General features: G+C 39.0%; 1 long non-coding RNA gene across 1 annotated transcript in view; it reads right to left on the reverse strand.

Moving 5' to 3' along the window:
- Window positions 1-414: 414 nt before the first annotated feature.
- LOC116668717 overlaps window positions 415-24,187 on the reverse strand; it is a 30,532-nt gene continuing 6,759 nt past the window's right edge. Inside the window, exons 2-6 of the long non-coding RNA XR_004325953.1 lie at window positions 10,475-10,570; window positions 9,701-9,953; window positions 9,284-9,365; window positions 2,619-3,376; window positions 415-539 (exon numbers count right to left, since the gene is read on the reverse strand). This is a non-coding gene — a long non-coding RNA (uncharacterized LOC116668717). The remainder of the gene's footprint in view (window positions 540-2,618; window positions 3,377-9,283; window positions 9,366-9,700; window positions 9,954-10,474; window positions 10,571-24,187) is intronic.

Raw genomic sequence — 24,187 nt, forward strand, 5'->3', positions numbered from 1 at the left:
CCACAGAGAGATAAACAGAGTAATGTAGAGCTCTATGGTTAATTTTCTGTACAAATAATAGCAGGGAATCATTTTCACATGATGAGCTTACGTGTGTCAAGGACACTCGATGTAAAAGCAGCAAGTGAATCTAGAGGTGAGTAATCTCAGAATCAGAATCAGGGCCCAAAACCACCTCCCTACGACTGCAATGTCTACCATTAAAACCGAGGACATAGCAGGATCACTTGATTAACGGAAGACTCAAGGAAAGTCTTTAATCACTCCCCTCGTCACCCTGTCCCCACCCCCGCGTCCTCACCTTTTCCGTCTCATTAATGGGAACAGTCTGTTTCATCAGCTCACAGTGATCTCTGAAGAAATGCCCACAATCACTATCAGCTTTAGTTAAAAACACCACACAAATGGAAAAGGTTATAATGCTGCAAGATTTATTTGCTATGACAGCTTTCATTTTAGAATTTTTTTCTTTTTAAAAAAGGTAGACTAGATGATCCAATGTGTATATTTGTGTGCCAACTGCTACAGGAAGGAAGGCTCTGTAAAATATGAGGAAAAAAATACAACTTCAAAACTCTCTCAAGCATTCTTGTTTTATTTGGTAATCCTGTTTAATTAAAAAATTATGGTTGTAGAATGGGATGATACAAACTTAAAACACATAAAAATGCTAGAAACTCTTTTTTTTTTTTAATGCTAGAAACTCTTAACTATAAGTGATGGTTAAGAATCGATGTCTTGTCCATATTACTAAATGAGAGAAGTCAGACTGAAAAGACTACAAACTGTACAATTCCAACCAAATGACATTCTGGAAAAGGCACAGCTACAGAACAATGAAAAGATCATGGTTTCCAGGGTTTTGGGGAGAGAGAGGGAGGGTGGGAGGGATGAATGGATGGAGCACAAGGGATTTTTAGGGCAATGAAATTATTCTGTATGATACTATAGTGGTGGCTACATGTGATTTGTTAAAGCCCACAGAATGTACAACATCAAGAGTGAATTCTAATGAAAACTACGGAATTTGATTGATAATAATGTGTCCATGCTGGTTCATCGATAGTACCAAATATGCCACACTGATGAGGGATGTTGGGGGTAGGGGAGTATATATGTGTGGGTGGGGAGGGCTATGTGGGAACTCTGTATTTTCTCCTCAATTCTGCTGTAAACCTGAAACTGCTCTGAAAAAAAAATTGTCTATTAAAAAAAAAGAATCAATGTCTTGTTTTAGTTAGATGTTCTTGCTCACTGAGGGTTACATACATATACCTGCGGTTGCCAATTTGTATCATAAATAAAAATACACAATGGTGAAACCTTAATGGAGATAGTTCAGTTTCTGAAAATTCAGCACTTCTGAAAACCCAGCAATTTCAGAAAACTCAGCACTCAGTGTCCTTATGAGAAATAATAGTCATAATTATCTGAACTCACACGGCCATTTCCATTTGCTAGATTTGCTATATCATTATGCTCCCTAAATAACTATTTAGAAGATATCAAATGAATGAGCAGAATCTTTTTTTAGGAGAAACATGAGTTGTGTCTGTTAAGTGGGTGGGATCAATTACTACTGACCCAATGACTTGCCCTGGACATTTTTGAATTTTCATTTTAAAATTCTTACTATTAGCTTGTTTATTTTTCATTTGTCTTTAGTAAAAGATGATTTCAGAAAAATCAACACAAAATTACGTTGGTGGTTTTGGATACTGGAATCCAGATTAATAGATTAAAATTCCAGATTCCAAAGCAGTGAAAGGAGAGGTGATGGGGACTCTAGGCCAATGTCTGCCAGTAACTAGTTGTGGGATCTTGAATGGTTCCCTTAAACTTCCTGAAAAATTGGATTCCTTACAAATTAAATCAGGAAGATCAGCAAAAGCAGTCTCCTTAGGACTTTCACAGCCTATGGTTTTATGATAGTTGGGGTGCAGAAAAATACTCGTGGAAGTTTTTTAAAGTGGAATTTAGTGAGGGGATGGATCAATTCAGGTCAGGAGCCTGGATTATGGTTAGTGATGCCACTAACTGGCTGAGCGACTGAACCAAATTAAACCCTTTCTAAAACGGGGAAGTATAAAGAAATTAAAGTAAGGCTTTAAAAGCTGGGTGATTTCATGCAAGCCACTTATTAACCTTTCTGGACCTCCATTTTCCCACCTGAAATATGAATGTGGTTGACAAAATAATCTCTGGAATCTTCTGGCTCTAAATTTCAGTATTTCTGTATCATGTTACAAAAATGGCAATTTCCATTTTCTAGATTTGCTATATCATTATGCTAGTTGACTAGAAAAGATTTCTACACTGATTAATTGATACATTGATTAATTAGCAAGCAGTAGATAATTTCTGATCTATTCATCTGCCACTCACTAAAGTAATTAATATGGTCCAGGTGTTCATTGCCAGGATCACCAGATCATGTTGATGAGCCATTTCATTTGTTTATATTCATTAAGTTTCATTCAATAAATATTAATTGAGTTTCTCTGCCTTTGTAAGTGATGACTAGATCTTTTGACTAAAACATATTCTACTTTAAGAAACAAAAACACTTATCTTCTCTGTGCTTCTTTAACTGTAAAATTGTGGCCATGGATGCTTACCTCCATTATAGAAGGGCTTTGATGACTCATGACATTTGTAAGGTGCATTGAGGTCCTTGATGGAAGGTGCTCCATCGGTTGCAGAGTGTAATTAACATTATGAGTTTACCAAAAGAAACATAAGAGCCATTGTTAAAGAGCGTCATGAGGGCTGTCTGTTCTTTAGTCATAAGACACCTCTGATGTGGAGGAGGGTAATAATTTATAATAGTTACTAAAAGTAACTCAGACATGAAAAGAGTTAGTTGTTTTTAAACTCAGCACAGTCTTTCTATTAATTAGAGGAGCAGCCATGGCAATGGATTCAACAGGTTTTCTTTTTGAACTAAGAAGAGAAACAATTAGGACCATGGTCGAGAGGATTCTATGAAGGCTAAAGAAGGTAATGTTCATATGAATTAGGCAAGCTATTCTTTAGGGAGTCCAGTTGCTACGGAGCTGAGAAATTCCTGCTCGTATGAAGAATGACTGTCAAATAGTTCCTTCTTGCAAGTCAATCCTGACAGCACCGTGCCCATGTAGGTGTTCAATAAAAGCTCTCTATGATGTCTTGCAGATGCTGAAAAGGGTGTTCCTGATGGGGGTAGGTGATTATTTTGGCAACTTGGGGATGAGAGGTAATTTGCACTCCAAAGGAACCACAGTTGTCAAGTTAGCACCACTCACCTTCATTGAAAGGGGGAGGGAAGGAAGGAAGAACATTTCTATTCTTATTCCAGACATTTTCCTTTTTGAGGGGCATTGAGGGATATCCAACACTACAGTCAAAAATAGATGAAAAGAATTAATTGATAAGCCTTCTGAGAAATTCATTAAATTCATACTTCTCAATGTATTGTTCAAAAGCAGAGCTTGGAGTAATACAAAGATGAAAATAATAATCATACTAGCATGAGAACTAAGTTTTGTACATGTCCCTTTCATTTTTGTCATGTTTCTGGCACAATTCTATGTTGCTGCTAGAAGAGTATGATTCTACTTTTCATAAAGTTCAATTACTGAGGGGTTTAAGGGAAGGAATGAGGGGTGAATAGGTAATGCACAAGAGTTTTTAGGGGAGTAAAACTGTTCCCAGTGTTACTGCAATGGTTGGATACTTGGCATTAGCATTTGTCAAAACCCATAGAATAGGATAACACAAAGAGTGAAACCTAATATAAACTATGCGCTTTAGTTAAGAATGATATATCAATATTGGTTCATCAATTGTAAAAATGTACCATGCTAATGCAAAATGTTAACAATAGGGGAAACTGGGGGGGTGAAGAAAGAGGGAGTAATGGAAACTCTCTGTACTTTTTGCTCATTTTTTCTGGAAACTTAAAACTGCTTTTAAAAATAAAGTCTATTCATTAAAAAAATTAAATTATTTTCTATTCCAAAAAAAGAAGGGAACACTTTCATATTGTATGTACACATTCAATTTCAACAAAAGGAGGCCAAGGAGGTTGCATTTTTGAAAATACTAATGGTGTGCTCTTATTACAGAAATAGTACAGCAAAACCAAACTTGATTATAACTGCTCCTTTAGCCTGTGAGTACATGTAACATGTTCAAATGGAGCAATATTAACATGGAGTTCTTAGTTTATTCTGAACCAGAAGAAGAATTGAAGCATCAGTTTTTGAAGTAAAGATCGGTGATGATCACCATGAACTCTGTACCTCTATTCCTCAACCTGGAATCAAAGATAAAATATTTTACATCATATAAGAGTTTGATATTTTTGACAAATGTAGATATAAGGTAAACAGGGAGGGCAGCTAAATTGCCTAAGACAACTGAATTCTCTGTTCTTCTGGATTGTTTTGTGCTTCCTCTTCTGGGAATCTCATAAACCAAGATTTAAATGTCATGGGAAAGTGGAAGTGAATACACTGTTCTTTAAGGTAAGTCATCTGGAATTGAATGGTTATGGTATGGTAATAATATTTCATATTTATGCAATGCCTTTATGCCCTGAGTCACCTCATGAACAAGTAGTTCAATTAAGTCATAAAAGACAATGCCAGTTACAACAAAGCATTGTGTAAAGATTTTGAGGATTACTGAGGCCCAAAACTTACAAACTCCATAATGACTAACTATATTTAAAGAGACACCTTCATGGTCCTCCTGGAGATATCATTGTCTTTTGAGGCTATGGGGTGACATTGCAGTAATCATTCAGAGCATTCTGATGTGGCCAACCCAAGAAAAATTAAGAAATAGGTCAAATTGGACTTTGGAATACTTCCAGAGACAATTGATTTCCTTTATTCTCAGAAACAAGTTCTTGGCACCCTCCCTTACCCAGGGATTTTTCCTTCCTTCCCCTAAAACATTTATTCCTCCTTGCCTCACCTCGAGTTGATTGATTGAAGGACAGAGCCCCACCCATAGTGGCCTAAAGAGGTCTATCCTTCTCATTAATATTTCTGCTGTTCTACCGACACCATGCATTGATTCATTCATTCTTCACTTTTATTTTTCTTACACTCATTTACTTATTCATTCCCTCACTCAATCACTTATACATTCAACAAGCATGAGTTGAATGTCCACTGTAAACTACAAAGTACACATTGTATTTTGCAAACAATAGGAAAGATGTAGTCCCTGTACTCATGGAGTCTATAGTCTATCTCGAAAGACAAACATTAAACACAAAGCACTCAAATAAGTATTTAATTAAAATATTGATACGTGCTGCAAAGGAAAAATGCAGAGTTCTGAGAATGTGTAAAGTAATCTGAAGATGTCTGAGTAAGAGCGGGCCAAGAGAAATTTAAGGCTCTGATGTTTTTTATTTGGTCTAGCCTCTCATCAGCACGCTGAGACCTGCCAGTCTTGCATCTCACCCCTTTAGGACAGAGCTCCCTAGACCTTTTAAAAGGCAATTAGCTAATGTGATTCATCATCGTATAGGTCATAGTATTGATATGTGGTGGGAAAAGCTCCTGGAGATATCTGCAGAAGGACATCTTCTCTGATCAACCACTTACGTTCATACCAAAGAAGATATCAAGCCCCTCAGGTGTCCATAGATCAGTATCTCTAACTGGGAGAATGTGAGGTCAATTATGGTGGGAGAGCTGATGGATGAGCTAATTTGGACAAAGTGGCTCATGCTGCTTCCATTATCTTTCCCTGGGGTTGGACCTGACAGTGAGCTCACTGGTAGATAGACATCCCTGAGGCTTCCCAGGTCTCACAACCTGCCCATATCAGAAGAGAGTTCCTGAGAAAAATCGCAGTGCTCAGACCCTGTAGGCCACCTTCTGTAGATCTTCACAGAAGGCACTCACCATTATCTCTTGGCTTTGGGCTACCTAATGAGATAGTCTTCACTGGAGTCATAAAAGCCTAGAGGAATCCAGAATGATACTCAGCAGGCAGCAAGCAGGACCCATTCGGGCACAACTGTGAGGCAGTTTAACTCCAATGTCCCCCTACAATGTTCTATGTCTCTTCATTCTAAACACCCAATGTCACAGGCAATGCCCACTTGGTGTCACCTGTTTGACACTCAAAAGCCTACCTTGTTAGGTCCCACTAGTCAAAACATTATCCACACCTCCTAATCAAAATTTATCTATCCTCTGCCCATTCTCTCAAAAACCTACTGTCTGCAACATACAGTTAATTGTTAGATCCCTTAAGAAGTCAGCCAGTGTAAATAAATTAAACAGTTGGCTCTGTTGTACCCCAATATCCTTCAATGAAATGCCTTCTCTTTTCTTTACACGTTAACTTTTCTGGGCCTCATTGTTCTGTGACTGAAATGAAGGATGTGACCCAGATGGTCTTTGGGTTCCTTTTCTGCTCCTGTAATCTATTTATATAAGCAAGGTTGAAAAGGTTTAATCAAATAGCAGTATTCTCACTGATGTGCTTCTCCTTCCAGGAGCGATAATGCTCCTAGGGCCATGACTCTACCCAACTTGAGGCCAGCTAGCAAAGCATCTCATAATCTGCCTTTCACTAGAATCTGTCCCCATCACTAGAACCCTTCCCTTCTTTTATAAGTTCCTCAAACGCATCCTGTTTTTCCAGGCCTCAAAAATGTGCATAATCTGTCCCTGCTGTTTGAAAGAAGGTTCTAACATACCTTGTCACTTTTTTTTCTTTAATTGGGAAATCATTCAAATCTACACAAACCTACACAAACCTACAAAAACAGTGCAGAGAACAGTATAACAGACATCCATTTACCCACAACTCAGAATCAACACACCTATATTTTCCACATATCTCTTTGAAAGAAGAAAAAAGTCGCAGACCCAGTTGAAAACCCTACTTTTATTCTGTTTTCTTCCCTAGAATTGTGTCTGCATTGTGTCTTTCACTTTTACCTTATATGTATGTGCTTGTAAATATTATTTAGAATTGTTCTGTGGGATTATCACAGTTACATATATGGAGTACTGTGTGCATTGATTTGTTATTTGCTTTTTTTTTTGGTCAACATATTTTCTGACATCAGCTATGTTGCTAACATGCAAAATCAGTTCACTTAAGCTTCTATTTCCATTATGTGAATATATCCTAATTTAATGATTCATTCTCTTTTTCTTCTCAACGTATATTTATTTTCAATTTTGTGCCTTTCCAAACAACACCACAGGAAGAGAATCCTTTTGAATGTTTTCTTGGCCATGTGTGAGAGTTTCTTTCAAGGATATATGCCTAAGTATAGGATTACTGGGTCAAAGATATGTATTTTCAATTTTACTGGATATTTGCAAATCATATAAATGACTAAAAATTCGTATGAAGACTATAAAAAGAATCCCTAAAAATGTGTAAGAAAAAAAGATCCAATAAAAAATGAAGAAAGATATAAATAAGTAACTGAATAAAAAGAAAGCCCACTTGGTCAATAAATATTAGAAATATGTTTAACTCAGTAGCAGGCAGGGACATGCACATTTAAACAAACCAACAAACAAGCCAAAAAATTGGCTACTATTTCATACATATCAAAGTAGCAAAAATTACAAAGCCTGAGAAAAGAGGATGCTGGGGTGGGAGTTACAAGAGTCATCCTACAAGATAATGAAGTAAGTTACTTTCTCTGGGTCTTTGTTATTCCATCTATAAAAGAAGATGATCTTTAAGAATCCTGCAAGCCCTAACATTTCCTTACCCTCCTCCCTCTGTTCAATTAAATACGATCCTACCTGTCCCGAATTCAGTAATGAAGGAGACATATTATTTGTCTCACCCAGGAGGACAGGCTCTGCTAGAATGGTGGACCCTGTTTTGCTGTATTCATTTGTTCTTTTTTTTTCCTAAAATATTTATTAGCTGCCTACTACATATTGGACATTTGACAAGTCACTGCCCTTCCAGTGGAGGAAGAGTGAAAAATAGAAACTCCTAATGAGACAATCCTACATGAACACAGGGACTGTTATGATGTGTGATGGGCAGGAGTGTACAGAGGCAGCAGGAGAGGCTAAAGCCAGAGCTGAAACATTAGAGAAGGATTTCTAAACAGCCACGTCTAGACAAGACTTGAAGGCTGAGTAGCATTATCCACATACAAGGAGGAGCAGACACAACCGGCAAAAAGCAACAAACAGCACGAAGGAGTATCAAGAAGTAAAAGAGAGTATCTGAAGGGTGCCATTCAAGAGGTAAAGGGTAAAAAGATAAGGCCATAGGGTGTACAGATCCCAAGAAGGAACAGACCTTGGAAACTATGTTAAAAGGCTTAGTTTTTATCCTAAGAGCAAGGGAGAGCCATTGATGCATTTAAGGCAGCAGAATGGCAGGTCTGAGTTATAGATTAGAAAGGTCAGTCTCCAAGGTTGAGGGCAAGGAGTCCAGCTAATAATCCAGGCAGCAGACGATGCAGAGCACGTGTTACAAGTGCCTGAAAAGATGGAGCGAGATCAGTAGATCTGAGAGATTTGGGAGAGGTAGAATCAAAGAGACCTGGTTTGATTCTGTTTGATTCAGTGGGAAGTCAGCAAAGGGGAAGAATCAGAAGACTCTCAGGTTTATGGCTTAAACAAATGTGGTAAAGATGATGCTATTTACTGAGATGCAGATCACAAGTCACAGGGCGAAAGGGGCTGTGTACCTGATGACAGTCTGGGACAGGCTGAGGTTGAGGTATATGGGGGACATCCCAAAGCAGCTGTCTAGTAATTAGTTGGATACATGACTCTGAAGCCCTGATGAGTAGTTTTGCCTCGAGATTTTGATTTGGGACTCCTCCCTCTATAGTAGGCAATTGAAACTCCACTGGTAGATAACATTATCTCGCTGAAATATCTAGAATGAGAATAAAAGCAAAGGAGACTGAGAACAAGTTGTCAGAGGGGTAGGGAAAAAATAGGAAAATACAGTTTTATACACACACACACATACACACATAAGAGTAACAAATGTCAACAGCTACTGAGATCCACTAGAATTTTCTATCTCTAAATATAGGTATCTATTTTTTCTTAAAGGTTTGTCTTAGCAAGACTGACTTTTCAGGGAAGTCCCATGATGGTTTGTGGACTCACCCTGCACCAGAGCTGGCTTGAAGAAATCAGTCTATGGCTATAATGGGGCATTGAGACTAACTGTGGAGAATTTGCCTCCCAATTTCTGCCACCCCCTAGGAGTGCCTGCCCTGGTAGAAAGTGTCATTTCTGGCTTCACCATACTTGTCACTCACACCTACCTGGTCCCAGTGGGAGAGGCAGCCCTCAACCAACTTGCTCTGCTGTGCCAAATAAGAGCGAACAGGGAGCTCACAGGTGATGCTGTAGAGAGAGGTAAGGAAAGCATCCTGAGACACAGAATGTGATGGCACATTTAGGAATTTAGCCAAAATGATAAGGACAGCTCTCTAATTTTAGAAGGAAAAATAAAAAGTCAACTGAGAATTGCTCTGGGACTGAATTCAGGAAGTACCAAGAACTGTTGCCTCTAAAAGGGCACTTTCTCTGCAGACGGTGCCAGCCTTGCTAGTTCTGAATTCCTCCAAAGAAAAGTGGGGCCCAGCAGAGTGTTCCTCTGCTTCTTTAACCCCTTCCAAGCCACCATATGGTCTCAAACGTGTACCATTTCCACCTTGCTAGTCCAGTCAGCCACTCACCAACCAAGCATCCAGGTCACTGTTCACATCAAGACCTTGACATCACTGCTTCAACTACGAAAACACAAAGGATCAAACTGAAAAAAAGAAAAACACTTTGCTTTGTGTTTGTTGCCTCTCTACTACGAACTGCACACATTTCAAAGGCAGACACGGACGGCAACTTCAAGCAATTCTGCTGAAGTGAAGTCATCAGGATGGTGGCCTCGACCAAGCAAGAAGTGGATGACGGGCTGATGACGATCCCGAGGTTCTAGAAAATAGAAAGTAGAGACCTTGATCTTCGCAAGATATTTCCACAGTCATAAAACAGCAGGAGGGAACACACACAATGACAATGTTTGTCAAAACACTGTCACTCGCGAAGTGTGTGTTTTAAGAGGTTAAGAGGAAGAAAGGGGTGGGCACGGTGCATAGAAAGTTTCAGTCGTGTTTTCAAATCACTCACGGGGTGGAGGTGCTGAAAGGCCTGCTGGCCGGGGATTTATGCATAATCGGATCATTCAAAACACAAATGGCTGCCAGAGCAAAGTACAATGTTCACTGTTGAAATCACAAAAAAAGCTTTGTTTTAAGTAGGCTGACTCGACTGAAGTCGAGTTTCAGCGCAGCGTGTTTTTGCTTTGGGTGTCATTATTTAGTTTGGCATCCATGCCAAGGAAACCTTTCTCTTACTTCGACGGTTGTTTTTCCTTCTGCTGCTACAACTGTGAATGTCGAGGCAAGATCTTGCTGCTACATATTTAAATGAGGACTGGTTGGTTCCCTGTTTACCTTTGATTCCGATGAAGGGAGTCGGGGAGCATGGGGTCTTGATTGCTTGCCAGGACTTGTAAAGCTGAGAGATGTGTGCCTTGTCTCTTGAATCATCTGGAAAATCAAGTTTAGCTGGTTTGATCAAAGGGTTTGCAAGTCAGTTGAGAACACTTGCATGCAATAACTATAGATAATGCATACATCGACCAGCCAAAGGCCAAAAAGCTAATAGCTTTGCCAGCGATAAAGGATTATGTATGTTATGCTTGTGAATACCAAAGAGAGGAATTCTCCGCTTTAATATGGACGGCTAAGGTTTGCACTGGTTAGACATTCAGACCAACAAAATACTCTAAATCTTGGGGACTTAAGTCAGGACGAGAAACTTTTAAAATCCGGCTGCTATCTGCCCATTTAAATCCGGTGTGGAGTGAGGGAATAAACGACACACTTCCTACTGACAGTTCATCAGGAGAGAGAGGAGTAGTTTTACATAGTTGTGAGTTGAGGTCACCTCATTTTGGGGGGAGTCCTTTTTCATTCCATGTTTCTGGCTACAGCACCTGCAGAGACAAGATGGCTTTGATGGAGATTGATGTAGAAAGGGCCTGGCACGCATTCTTTTTTGGACATCCTCCTTTGGGGCAAGTTGGTCACGTGGGAAAAACTTGATTTCTCAGCCAAGAAATGACTCCCTGGATTAGAAACCTGTCTCTCATGATGGGAGAAATTAGAAAAAAAACCCGAAAACCAAAAAAGATCCTTCAAATCATCTGCTTTTGGTCTTTTCTGTGAATTCCGCATCATGTGATTGGGTCTCCTGTGTTTATTTCAAGTCCAATGTTTTTATTTTGATTTAACTCACTTAAAAGACAGCACACCTCTTGGCAAAGTGATACACAACGAATTAACTACACCTTCAGTCAGTATTTCTTATTTTTTAAAGATAATATTAAATAATTCCCCCCAAAGTTAGCCACTCAGTGCCTGGGTGTGAGTGAAGAGCATTGTGGCTGCCTGACTGTCACTGCATTTCCTAATGTAAACACTGCTTAGTTACTATTGTGAAGCCTCGTGAAACAACTGTTGGGGAAAGCTTTAAAAACACAGACACACACATGCACTTGGCGCACTGACCTGGCATTAAACTAAATTACAGGTACGGCGGTGACATATGTAAACGAATCTGCCGGTACAAGTTACCAAATGTTATGTACCGCGTTCCATCATAGGCAATGCATTATTCAAGTTTTGTACTAATTAAAGAACTACTTTGTTGCTAAGAATCAGTGTATTAAAAAACATAAGTTCTTATTAACTGCTTTCCCAAGAGTTAGAAAGATGAGAGGTGGCTCTCAGGTTTCAGGGACCTATTATTAGGTTCTCAAAGTATTTTCTTAATCGCGTGCATTTTTTAAGAGAAAGCTCTGAGTCCGTATCACATAAACAAGGTCTGATTGTGGGGTTTTAAATGGCTATCTTGGGGTTTTCTGCTTTCCACGTTGTTTTTCCTTCTCACGCCACCAAATTTCACTTCTCGGAATCGGGACCTGAACCAAAGTTAAACATCATAAAGAAATTTGCTCAGTAAAACAGGGCTTTTATTGACTGAAAAGCATTTTTACAGTGTAATCTGTGTTTTTTGTAAGTCCTGGTGGAAAATCCCCTTTGAGTGAGTGGTACTTAAAGATTTAAAAACACACGTTTGCCCAGGAAGATTTCATAAACTGAAGGAAGGGGACAGAAGGGAAAAGAGCTGAGGTATCTGGCCCCCTAGTCTGTTATCACCAGAAGAACAAGAAGGCTGCCTTATAAAGGGCTGCCGTGCAGCTTGGCCTCATCACTCAGCCTGAACCCAGATCTGCAGGCAACGCTTGCTCTCTGCCCAACAGTGAAGTCTGCTAAGACCAGGACGGCAGTCCCACCTCTGCTCTAAGGACCCTGGCCCAGATTCTCTGTCCGCTCACATTAACATTCGTATTTTCTCCTTCCTCTCAGTCCTCCTCACTTTTTACCCATCACCCAAAGTTTTTCCCTTTAACACTTGTGTTGTTTTGTTTACTTCTCAAGACTCATTTAATCTAACAACTTGGCTGGGAGGGTATAGCTCCGTGGTAGAGCACATGCTTATCATGAATGAGGTGCTGGGTTCAATCCCTAGTATCTCCAATAAAAAATAAATATTCAAACAATTTCTTTATCCGGGGTTTTCAGGATCCCAAGGTCCACAGGGCACCCCCTTTCTCTTAACCTGAAATGGTTGTGACACAAAAGCCCCTCTGTCCATTTCCCTGATAACCCTCAGCCCATGGCTCAGGACCTGCCCGTTCTCTTGTTTTCTGGCTCACACTTGAGAGTCATTTGTAGAAATGAGAGGAGATTCAATGTCACTCTTTCTCACTTGCACCTTGATGGACTTTCTTGAGTGGGTGGGAGTTAGGTGAAATTACAGTTAATTTGTCAGAAGCTGTGTACTCCCTTGAGAGCGTGGAACACATGAATATTCTCAATCATGTGTGCACAGTGCAAAATTTTGAGAGTCAGTGCTGAGGCATGTTCCGCTGCCTTATTTTTACTAAATTTGCTCTTTATTTTAAATTCTGTGCTCTTATTTGAAGCACCCTTTCTGGTCTTCTGTTTTAAGGCTCCTTCTGTTTCCTCTGAGGTTGCTTGATGGTCTTCAGTCAAACGGAGTCTCTGATCTCCAAACATACCCACCAGTCAACCCCATCTCTCTGTTTCAGATTAATTCCTTTCTTCTCTTGATCCAATTCCTTCTCTTCCTTTAAGCCTCTCCAATCTTCTTCCTGGTCTATCTTTTATTTTTTAACCTATTATGTCTTTTTTATTAATTTTTTATTGAAGTGTAGTTGATATACAATGTTAGTTTCAGGTCTACAGCAAAGTGATTCAGTTATACATATGCATACATATATATTTTTTCTTTTCAGATTCTTTTCCATTATATGTTATGACAAGAACTTGAATATTGAGCTATCATTTTTAAAACTATATAGAGCTCTCTAACAGTCCCATAAATCAAATTCTGCTTATCTCTGTGCTTTTAATTTGTTGTGGGTTTTTTTTTTTTTCCATCTTCATCATCGTCCCAGAAGATTAATGCATGCCACAAACATGGATTGGCACTAAATAATGTCTGCCTTCCATGTTGTTGCCTGCTTTCTCCCTAGCACCAGCTTGTGGTCACTTTTCTTTCCTAAATAACCTTCTGCCTCTGTGCTCATCCGTTTACAACCTCTCTTCCTGCGTGCCCCTCGCTCCCTCCGTTCCTGGTGCTATTCCCACCTTCTTGAACTTTGTCAAGAGTTTTTTATTCTCAAATTGCTTTCTTTATTCTCTCTCATCCTCCTTTCAGCTTTCAGAGGATTTGCTTTGTGTATCCCTTTACCTCCAAAACTTTCCTCCTCTCTCCTCTGATGTAGATTCCAACCTGGGAAAAAGACATCCTAATTCCAAACCTATCAACACTTGGAATAGCAAATGACAAAGCAAAGACATAACTTCTTTTTTCCTTCAGAAAAAGTCTTTCTGTACAGTTTCCCCAATATTGTTGGCAGCAAAATAAATACGATATTTTTCCTTGAAATTGTAACTTTAAGTAAGTTCTGAAGCTTCACATTTTTTCCCATAAACTCATCAATTATGTCTTCCAGAGCATCATTTTACAGATTTTCCCTTTTGCTGAGCTGATTTAGTGATTTGGCATTGGGTGGAGGAACAATGACTACTTTCAATACACACATGAGTTTATCCTTAAAACAGGATTTATTCAGTCATGGATTGACTTATGTTTGAAAGCTAATTGTTGATTTTCACATAAGCAGAATTCTTCTGCTAATAAATTGTAACCTACAGCTCAGTAAGCAGTGTGTGCCCTGATTAGGCATTCAATTATCTTATTAAAATATTGACACCTAGAATTATTTAGAAAATGTTTATTTTATATTAATAATACTTTCTACTATCAGATTTAAAAGTTCCCCAATGAAAACTTTGAACCTATAACTAAATGTCATACTTTATTTTTGATCGTACATGTCTAGATTGTAAGTTCAGAAAAGACGTAAGTCTATAACTAGTACAGAATTTAAAAAATAAACTATGAACATATTATAGACTTCTGAAACTCAACATGTACCAAACTGAGTCATAATTTTTTCCTTAAATTTTATCTAATTCTATGGCTATTTCTATGCAAATTCTTCCCAGATCTTTACCTTAAACCCTATGTTCTTCCTAAGCTACAGATGGGGATTCCAGCTGCCTATTGCCCACCTTCACCTAAAACTACCCTTGCAAACAGTGGATCACAAATGAAGTCCTCCTCCCAACCTGCTGCTCATATGGACGCAGCCTGTAAGAACTCCAAGCTCGGTTTGATCCAAATGCTACAGAGGCACCAAAGAGGGAGGACCATATGCATCAGAGATGTGGAGGAAGAATTCACCTGAACGTGTTTATTGGCACTGATTTTTGAAGGATGAGCTGGAAGTCCCAGGACAAAATTTACACACACACACACACACACACACACAGACACACACACACACACACACAAGAAAGCGTGATCAAAGCAGATTCATAAGACCCATTATCAATGCTCTTGTTCCAATACCATCAAGGCTTCTCTGGATTTCAGACTAGCCTCAGCTTCAGGAGCTATAGAATCCAACCCATCACCACATGGATTTATCTCTAACCATTTTCTATCAAGACTCTAGATACATGTGCCCCAATGTTCACAGCAGCAATATATACAATAGCCAAAACAAGGAAGCAACTTAAATATCCATTCACAGATGATTGGATAAAGAAGTTGTGGTATATATACACAATGGAATACTACTCAGCCATAAAAAAGAGAATTAATGCCATTTGCAGTAACATGGATGGACCTAGAGATTATCATACTAAATGAAATAAGTCAGACAAAGAAAGACAAATATTATATGATATCATGTATATGTGGAATCTAGAAAAATGACACAGACAGATGTATTTACAGAAAAGAAACAGACTCACAGACATAGAAAACAAACATGGTTACCAAAGGAAAAGGGATGGGAGATAAATTAGGAGTTTAGGATTAGTAGATACTAACTACTGTATACAAAATAGATAAACAACAGGGACCTACTGTATAACACAGGGAACTACATTCAATGACTTATAGCAGCCTATGGTGAAAAAGAACATGAAAAAGAATATAATAGAATCACTTTGCTGCTGTACACCAGGAACTAATGCAATATTGTAAATCAACTATACTTCAATAAAAAAATGTTTTAAAGGACTCAATCTGCCAGCCAAATCTAAATCCTCTCCTTCATGTTACTCCTTTACTCAGAAAGCCCTTTATCTCCTCTCTGCTTTGAGACAATCTATTCACTATTCACCTCTGTGAAGCCTTTCTTCAGCCTCCTAGCAAAATAAATAGCACTTTCTTTAAACTCATTTCATATAGCACCTGTCACAGCCAGATCTACACTAGACTGAGGTGTGTACTAATCCATCTCTCCCACCAGACTATAAACTCTTTGAGAACAGGGACCACATGTTACATATCTGCACCTCTCTGGTGGTGCCTAACACAGTGCTCTGTACGTGGCAGATTATCTGTTACTATCTGCTGAATTGAATAAATGGTTACTGAATGAAAAAGATACACATAATTTTATCTACATAATCATAGCTAAGCTGATACAGGTGGGTACTATGCAATTCTTTTGGCTTCCAAGCCCCAACTTGCTGTTGAATCATGTGTAGACTTCCTGACAGATAATTTTTTATATTGCTAGGATTTAGTGGTATAAAAATATGACCTAACAATTCGACTTCCAGTAAAAGTAGTTCCTTAGTTTTACAATCTCTGTAGATTAAGGGTTATAACTGCCCATGATTCTTCCCTCTTAGCAAGGAAAGCAATTTCAGTTTTAGGGTGAGTTTTTGCCTTTTGCCTTTTGATGACAGGCCTTTAAACTCAAAAGGAAAGATTTTATTCTGACAGAAGTTGATACAAATTACACTGCCGGTGAATCTTGTGTTGCACGCAGTTTATTGCCCATACTGAAGTACGTTTTCAATAGTCTCTGAGTAGAAATTGAATGATTTGGTATAGATGGTCATATCTTACACTAAATCTTCAACTTAAACTTTTCTGCAGTGAATAAAATCATCATAATAATACTGTTTTTTGGGGGGCTGCAGCTGATTGGAAAGAAATAAAAGATTTGGGACGTTTCATTTATTTTGGCCCATTTCTATGGTGGAGATGGTAGCGACCTAAACTTCTCAGCTCTCCTATTTGGGAGCATCTTAATGGGTTGGGGCCCCTTGAGCCAATGGGACGTTTTCAGCCTTCCAGGTCAATCCTATATTGTTCTTGAGCCACATAGATTGTAATTCCACGAATATCAGCCCTATGCCAAGTGAAGACCTCAAGCTGGTATTTAGCATTACATTTTATTTTGTAGTAAATGCTTTTCATATTCCAAAACAAATCATAAACAGATGATTTGAAACAGAAATCTAAAAAATGAACTATATGTTGATTGAAATATTGTCTTTAATTTGGAAGTCCTTTCTCTATTCCAAAGAAGGTTATTTTGCTCATTGAATTATGCCCTAAACTAATGATCAAATGTCTGGCAAATTAACCTGAAAATGTAATAGATTCAAGTGAAGAACTATATTAGAGGTTTTAAAAATAAAATTTATATGTTTCAATCACAAGTCTTACTGATTTTAATCAAATGTATCAGTCTCCAGTAACCTAGCCCTACATATCTGACATAATTCTCAATCCATTCTGCTTGAAACATTGACCTTTTTCACTTACCGATAACAGTTTGCCGTTAAAAATAAGATCTCTTCAATTATTAGAAGGCAAGTCTCTGGTTTCTCAAACAATTAATATATCAAATTTGAAAAGCTTAGGGGGAGGGTGTAGCTCAGTGGTAGAGCATGTGCTTAGCATGCACGAGGTCCTGGGTTCAATCCCTAGTACCTCTGTTTTTAAAAAAATAAATAAATAAATAAACCTAATTACCCCCCCCCCAATTTGAAAAGCTTATCTTTTGGGTAAATATAAGCATTCCCAGGGTCTTATAGAGCATTGCTTCTGACACTGGAATACAATGTCTTCCAGTGATTCCAACCTACTTTCACCAGAAATTCTGAAATATTGTCCACTGTCATTATTTCACTGACCCTTGTCAGGGTACATCAGGGAGAAACTCTACAGCTCCAAATGAAAACAACTTTTGACTTTTGAAACACATTGCTTCATTTATCCAAGGAGTATGTTATTCCCTGTTCTGTGCATAGTAAGATTAATCCAAAGTATAAGACAAGGCCCTTGGCTTCAAACAAGTTATTATAATCACATCACGTGAAGGGCAACAGACACCACATAGAAGAGTTCTCATGGGAAGTAATGGAGAAGCTGAGCAGGAGGTGGGTCATTTGACTTGATGTTGAGGAGGTACAGCATGAGAAATGCTTGGGTCCAACCCTGATGTGTTCAAGAATCAGAGAGTCTGTTGGGGGTGGCAATAGTGATAGGGACAGATTCAAGTCTGAGGAGCATGGACAAGGGGTGAGAAGGGCAGGCTGTGGAGTGGTGGGAAAAAAATCACTGGCTTTGCAAATGGTAGGACTGGGTTTGAATCCTTAGTCTGCACTGAACTGGGTGCCTTAAGATCTTAAGCAAAGGATTTGAACTCTGTGAGCCCCTATGGATGCAATTTGACATTTAAAAACCATAAAGAGTGATTTAAGAATGCAAGATGATAAAGTTGATATTAATATGTTATTGATGATTATATGAAAACATTCTCCAGATGAAAATTCTCCAGGGACTTCCCTTTGGCACTTGCCATAAAATCTAAATTTGTCATGGTCTACAGACAAGGACAGGGTCAGGTCCTACCTACTCTTCAGTTTTCCTTTATCTCTGATGTCACTTTTCTTCAGACACACTGGCCTCCTTTCTTACACCCCCCAATGGTCCAAGCTGAACTGAGTCTTCTGAACTCCCTATTTCCTCTGCTAATCTCTCCCTCCGCCCCACGCTCCACTGAGAAAAATCCATATCTCAACTTGAACATCTCAGAAAGGCCTTCTTTAGCCACTATAAAGGAAGATCCCAATGTTTCTCTGGATCCCACATCCTGTGTGGTTTCTTCATGGCATTTACTGTCCTCTGAAATCACATTGCTTTGAGGTTTCCTGCATCTTCAGTTTTTTCTGCTCTTCTGCATCATTTTCATCCCCACTGAGCAACAAAACAAAAACTTCTTGACTCTATCTCTCTTCAGTTGTTGCTTTCTTTTACTGCCTGCAAAACTCATTGAAAGGATTTCTGGATTTCCTAGCTCTATTTTCTGCTCTACCATCAATCTTGAACTTACTCTAGTCAGGCCTTCATCCCCACTGCTACCGAAGGCAAGTTCCCGTGCCTGACGCACCCTGAGGTCAAAAAAACGGAAACGTCAGAGTTTGGAGCAGAGAAAGATTCATTGCAGGGCCGAGCAAGGAGGACAGGGTGGTCCATGCCCAAGAAAACCCTGAAATCCCTGAGGGGTTTCAGCAAAGCATATTTAAAGGCCAGGTGGGAGAGAGGAGTCGCGGGGTACATGATTATCTGTGCACAATTCTCTAATTGATCGGGAGTCGATCACAGAATTCATTGAGAATTGGCTGATGTTGAGGCAACAGGGTGGTCAACATTGTCAATCCCTAGGCACCAGAAGGTCTGGGGGCCACGTGCTCTCCATCATCAAGTAGTTATTTTCTTCCCTTTGGTGGTGATGTTTAATATCTGAAAAACTCAGGAAATATACATGAGATATTATTATCTGGGTGCTTCAGAGAGGAGCTACAGCAGAGGATACGGGGCAGGGGTCTGCCCCCGGGAAGGCCTCACAGGGCCCTGCTCGGTTACACCTCCACTCTGTGAAGCTGCTCTTAGCAACATCACTAATGACACACTGTCAAATCCAATGGTCAGGTCTCAGCCCCCATATTCCTTTGATTAACAGTATTCGACAACATTGATCACTGCCTCCTCGGGAACACGTCTTCTTTCCTTGGCCTCCCAGAATCCACTTTCTCTTGGTTCTCCTGCAACCTCACAGGCTGCTGTCAGGCTCCTTTGTTAGGTGCTCACCATCTTGGAGGTCAAGAAGTCAGAGTTAATCCTCAGGCTTCCCCACCATCTACCCTCCCCTCCCTAACTCACCTTATTCAGTCCTATGGCTTTAATATCATCTGTGTGCTTTGGTGTTAAAGCATCTCCCCAAAAGAAGTCTTTACTTTGTGGAAGGACTCTGTCCCCCACCACACAGTTGTTGTTTCTGTACCTAATGTCATTGGACAAAGACAACCTGATTATTAGGCAGTCAATAGTCAGTCGGCTCCAATCATAGAAACATACTTTTTTTCTTGTTCATTGCTTCATTAGGTATGAAAAATAACCCTAATCACTGAGTCTCAGTCACTTAGCACAAAAGCCTACATCTCATTCATTTCACAGTCCAACATGCGCCAAGGATTTAAGGACTAAGTCTCCATCTGTGGTTGTATCTTCCTCTGGGTCCCTGAAGGACTTCCAATTTTTCTGTCTTGTTGTGGTTCCTTCTTTATGTCTTTAGTTCTAAAAGATCTTTTCTAGTAGGTTTCAGTCTTTTTCATAGATGGTGGTTCTGCAGATATTTGTAATTTTGTTGAGCTTGTGAGAAATGGTGAGCTCAGGGTCTTTCTACTCCGCCATCCTCCTGCTCACATCAATAAAACATGGATTTTTAAAGGCATATTAAAGACCTTAGTGAGCACTTAGCTTCTCTTTGTCATTTTACATAAGGAACTTGATAACAGAGAAGTCAAGTGACTTGTTATAAGTCACACAGAGCTGAGTCTAGAATCCAAGGTTTCTGATTTTTCCAGTTACTAAGGCAAGGTTCTTTCTGAGAGCCAACATTGTGTGATTTCTTGCATGAAACTATGTGCCTGAACATCAAATGTCATAGAATTTCAAAACTAGCAGTGGTTTTCATCATCGTCATCTCAGCTCTTTCCCTTAGAAATGGGAAAACTGCTGCATAGGGAGCCACGGCCTTTGAAGGCAGAGGAAATATATCCTACAACCAGTTACAGATTTGGACCTTCAGGCACAAAGACTGATTAGATGACAGGTTTCCGGAAATGCAGTCCACACTCTTAAACTTGATTGATCTAGATTCTGCTTCTCTTTTATTTGTCTTTCTTCATCCCAGGGTATTTCTCTCCTCTCATTCATTATTAGTAAGGGTTATTGCGTCTGCTCTTCTTTTGAAGCCTCATCATATTGAAATGTCACATGTGATTGCATTTATTTTGGCTTAAGAGCAGTTTCCCCTTCATGATGGCCTGGCCCATTCTGTAACATTTTGTTCAGCTGGTTGGGTTGTCAATGTAGGATGTTTGGTGATACAATGCTGACATATTACCTGTTTATATGCTGTCATGTCAGTTTCTAATTGGGTGGCTTGAAAATAAAAGTTTATTTTTCTCTGGATCCCTTCCACTGTTTGTTTCAATATTCCTTCTGGGCAATCCCACTGGTTGTTGACTGACGTGAAAACATCCTAAGCTGTTGTAGCCAACTGTGTTTCGTTTCTTCTTAGTTTCTTATAGTTCCAGTTGCACAAGCAATGCCAGTTTTCCTGCCTTCTCAGTGTAGCACAGCCATAGCTGAAAACAACCTTGTTTCCTAGTACCACTTGACCTTGAATTTGCCATTCCCTTGTTAGTATATTTAGAAAAAAAATTTAAGGGAGTTACTGGGGATTGAACCCAGGACTTCACACATTCTAAGCATGTACTCTACCACTGAGCTATTACCCCTCCCCTGTCCTGACTTAGAAATTTTATGATGAGGTCTCTATGAATTACGACATATTAGTCGTTAGTTGTCCAAACTTTGCTCAGCCAATGATATTGGTCATGACATTTACTATTCTGTTACTACTCTAAAGATGGCTGAATTACCATGATTTTTTTCTTGGAAGATTTTCCCTCATTTTCATTTTATTGGTTCCTGTTTTCTCAGTTCCCAATTTAGAGACAGTTTCAAATTTCATTTTCAAATTTCATTTTTCCAAGGCCAATGTAAGTCCCAGTTCAAAACACCTGTTTTTATATCTATCACTTCCCCCTCCCTTCTTATCTAAGAAGTAGAGATATCCCAGCTCCTTGCCTTCTTGCCATTTTATGATCTTCCTGCCCTAGGAACTTTTTTTTCTTTTAATCCCTGACTCTGCAGCATGGCTAGGTATCCCCACTGAATTGTTCTGTCTTCTCTGCCTTACAAAAGGCATCTTGAAAACTGCCCGCCTGCTGCTACAATTCGTTTCTTTTGATTGTCAAACTTCTTACCTGTTGTCTTCAACCCCTCCTGCTGCCGTCTTGCCTCACCGTGGTCTCTCTCCAACCCACCACACTTCTGACACAGTCTGTTCCAAGGTTAACAATGGCCTCCTTATTGATAAATTCAGTGGGCTTGGCACATTCCTTAGGTGACTTTGTAGTGTCTTTCTACAGATTAGACCCAGCACCCCAGACTGCAAGTGCCCCTCTCTGTAGTCTATTTTTACTCCACCTTTTGGTTTCTCCTTCTCCCCCTGCTAGCTCTTTACTTGCCTTTTTTGCAGCCTCCTCTTTTTTGTTTTTTTATTTTTTTTTTTTACTACTTCTCTAAGTATGAGGCTCTCCCAGGCATAACCTCTGACCACTGAGCTTCTTTAACTGTACCTCAGCAATTTCATTTCACATCCTAATGGCAAAACAATACATCTAAAACAAAAGCTCACCTTACCCCTCTGAAATCTGGCTGGCCCCTCACACTTCTCTCTTAATAGGATCACCATTACCTAAATCAGAGGATCACAAAAATTCAGAATTACCTGTGTAGATTTCCTCTTGCCTTTACTCCCTTACCCATATTCAATCAGTCACAAAGTCTTATTTTTCTTCTGCCCAAAATCTCTTCAATCTAAACCCCCCCCCACTGTTACTGTTTTTATCCCTATTACCACCAGTATAATTTGGGCCTTTAATTACTCATGCTAGATTTAATGCGATAGCTTCCTAAGCACTGTCCTTGCCTATAATGTCATACCCCTCCCCAGTCCATTTTTCACATTATTATCCTAACATACTTTGTTATGGCAGTTTTTCATTGTGAATTTTCCCCTTCAAAAACCATACCTGGTTACCTAGGGACACATATAGTTCACATTCCTTAATTTGCCACTTGCTGAATAGCATTGTACTAAGCATTTTATCTATACATTATGTCAGTTAATACACACACACGGACACGCACATGCACACACACGTACCTGTAAGGAATAATTATCATTAGCCATATTTTATAGATGAAGAAATGGAGGATTAGAAAGATGCTTTCATGGGGGAGGGTATAGCTCAAGTGGTAAAGTGCATGCTTAGTATACATCCTGGGTTCAATCTCCAGTACCCTCCTCTAAAAATAAATAAATAAATAAATTTTTAAAAAGATGTTTTCCTGTTCCCCCAAAGATAGTGAGTAGGTAACTTCTAGGATTCAAACCCAAGACTCAAAAGTGTCCCTTAATACCTAGGATACATTTAAGCTTGGACACGAACCTACTTCCCAGACTGCAGTTTTCCATCTTTCTCTTTCTACAAAAACATAACTGGCATGTCCCTATCTCTGTATTCTCTTCTTCCTTCTCCTTCTCCTTCTCCTTCTCGTTCTCCTTCTCATTCTTATTCTTATTCTTATTCTTATTCTTATTCTTATTCTTATTCTTATTCTTCTTTTCCATCTACCCAAACTCTAATGGGACCCACTCTAGACCACTGAGCCCACATAACTTTCTTTTCCTGTCACCATCATTCACTTGGTTCTCAGTTATATATTGCCTGTTGGTGTGTCTTATAATATTGTATTGTAATGCTATTAACTCTAGTCAATCAAATAATGTACATTGATACATGTTGTCTCATCAACTACAATGTAAGGAAGGCAAATTTCTTATATGTTTTTGGACCCACCTCTCAACCTCAACAGCCCCAACTCAATAATTTGCTTATAGCGCATGCTTATTGCATAGGTGATGATATTTTATTTAATGCCTACTGTATGTATAGCAATATATGTTCTTTTTTTCCCCTTTAAAATATATTGCTATTTTTGTGGTTTATTCACAGGAATTTCTGCATCACAATAGGCATTTATTTTAAGTAGTCTAGCCTTTGATAATGTTTGTACTTTTTAATTTTTTCTAGCTTTATTGAGGTATATTAGATAAGTAAAAATTGTATATATTTAAGGTGTACAACGTGATGCTTTGATATATGTAAATTGTGAAGTGATTACCACAATCAAGCTAATTAACATATCCATCACCTCACATGGTTGCTTCTTCTGTGTGTCTGCTGAGACCACTTATGATCAACTCTCTTGGGAAATTTTGAGTCCATGTTATGGTATTATTAACTATAGCTGCCATGCTGCACATTAGCTCTCCAGAATTTACTCATCCCAAACAACTGAAACTTTGTACCCTTTGACCAACATTTTCCCATTTCTTCCAACAACCTATATTTTTCATAGATCATGTCTCCTGCATTTGTGATCCAATGGCTCAAGAAGATGTCAATTAGGACAGTAAGAATTTCCTAAAG

Source organism: Camelus ferus, chromosome 14, assembly GCF_009834535.1.
Source record: "Camelus ferus isolate YT-003-E chromosome 14, BCGSAC_Cfer_1.0, whole genome shotgun sequence".
Taxonomy (NCBI): domain Eukaryota; kingdom Metazoa; phylum Chordata; class Mammalia; order Artiodactyla; family Camelidae; genus Camelus; species Camelus ferus.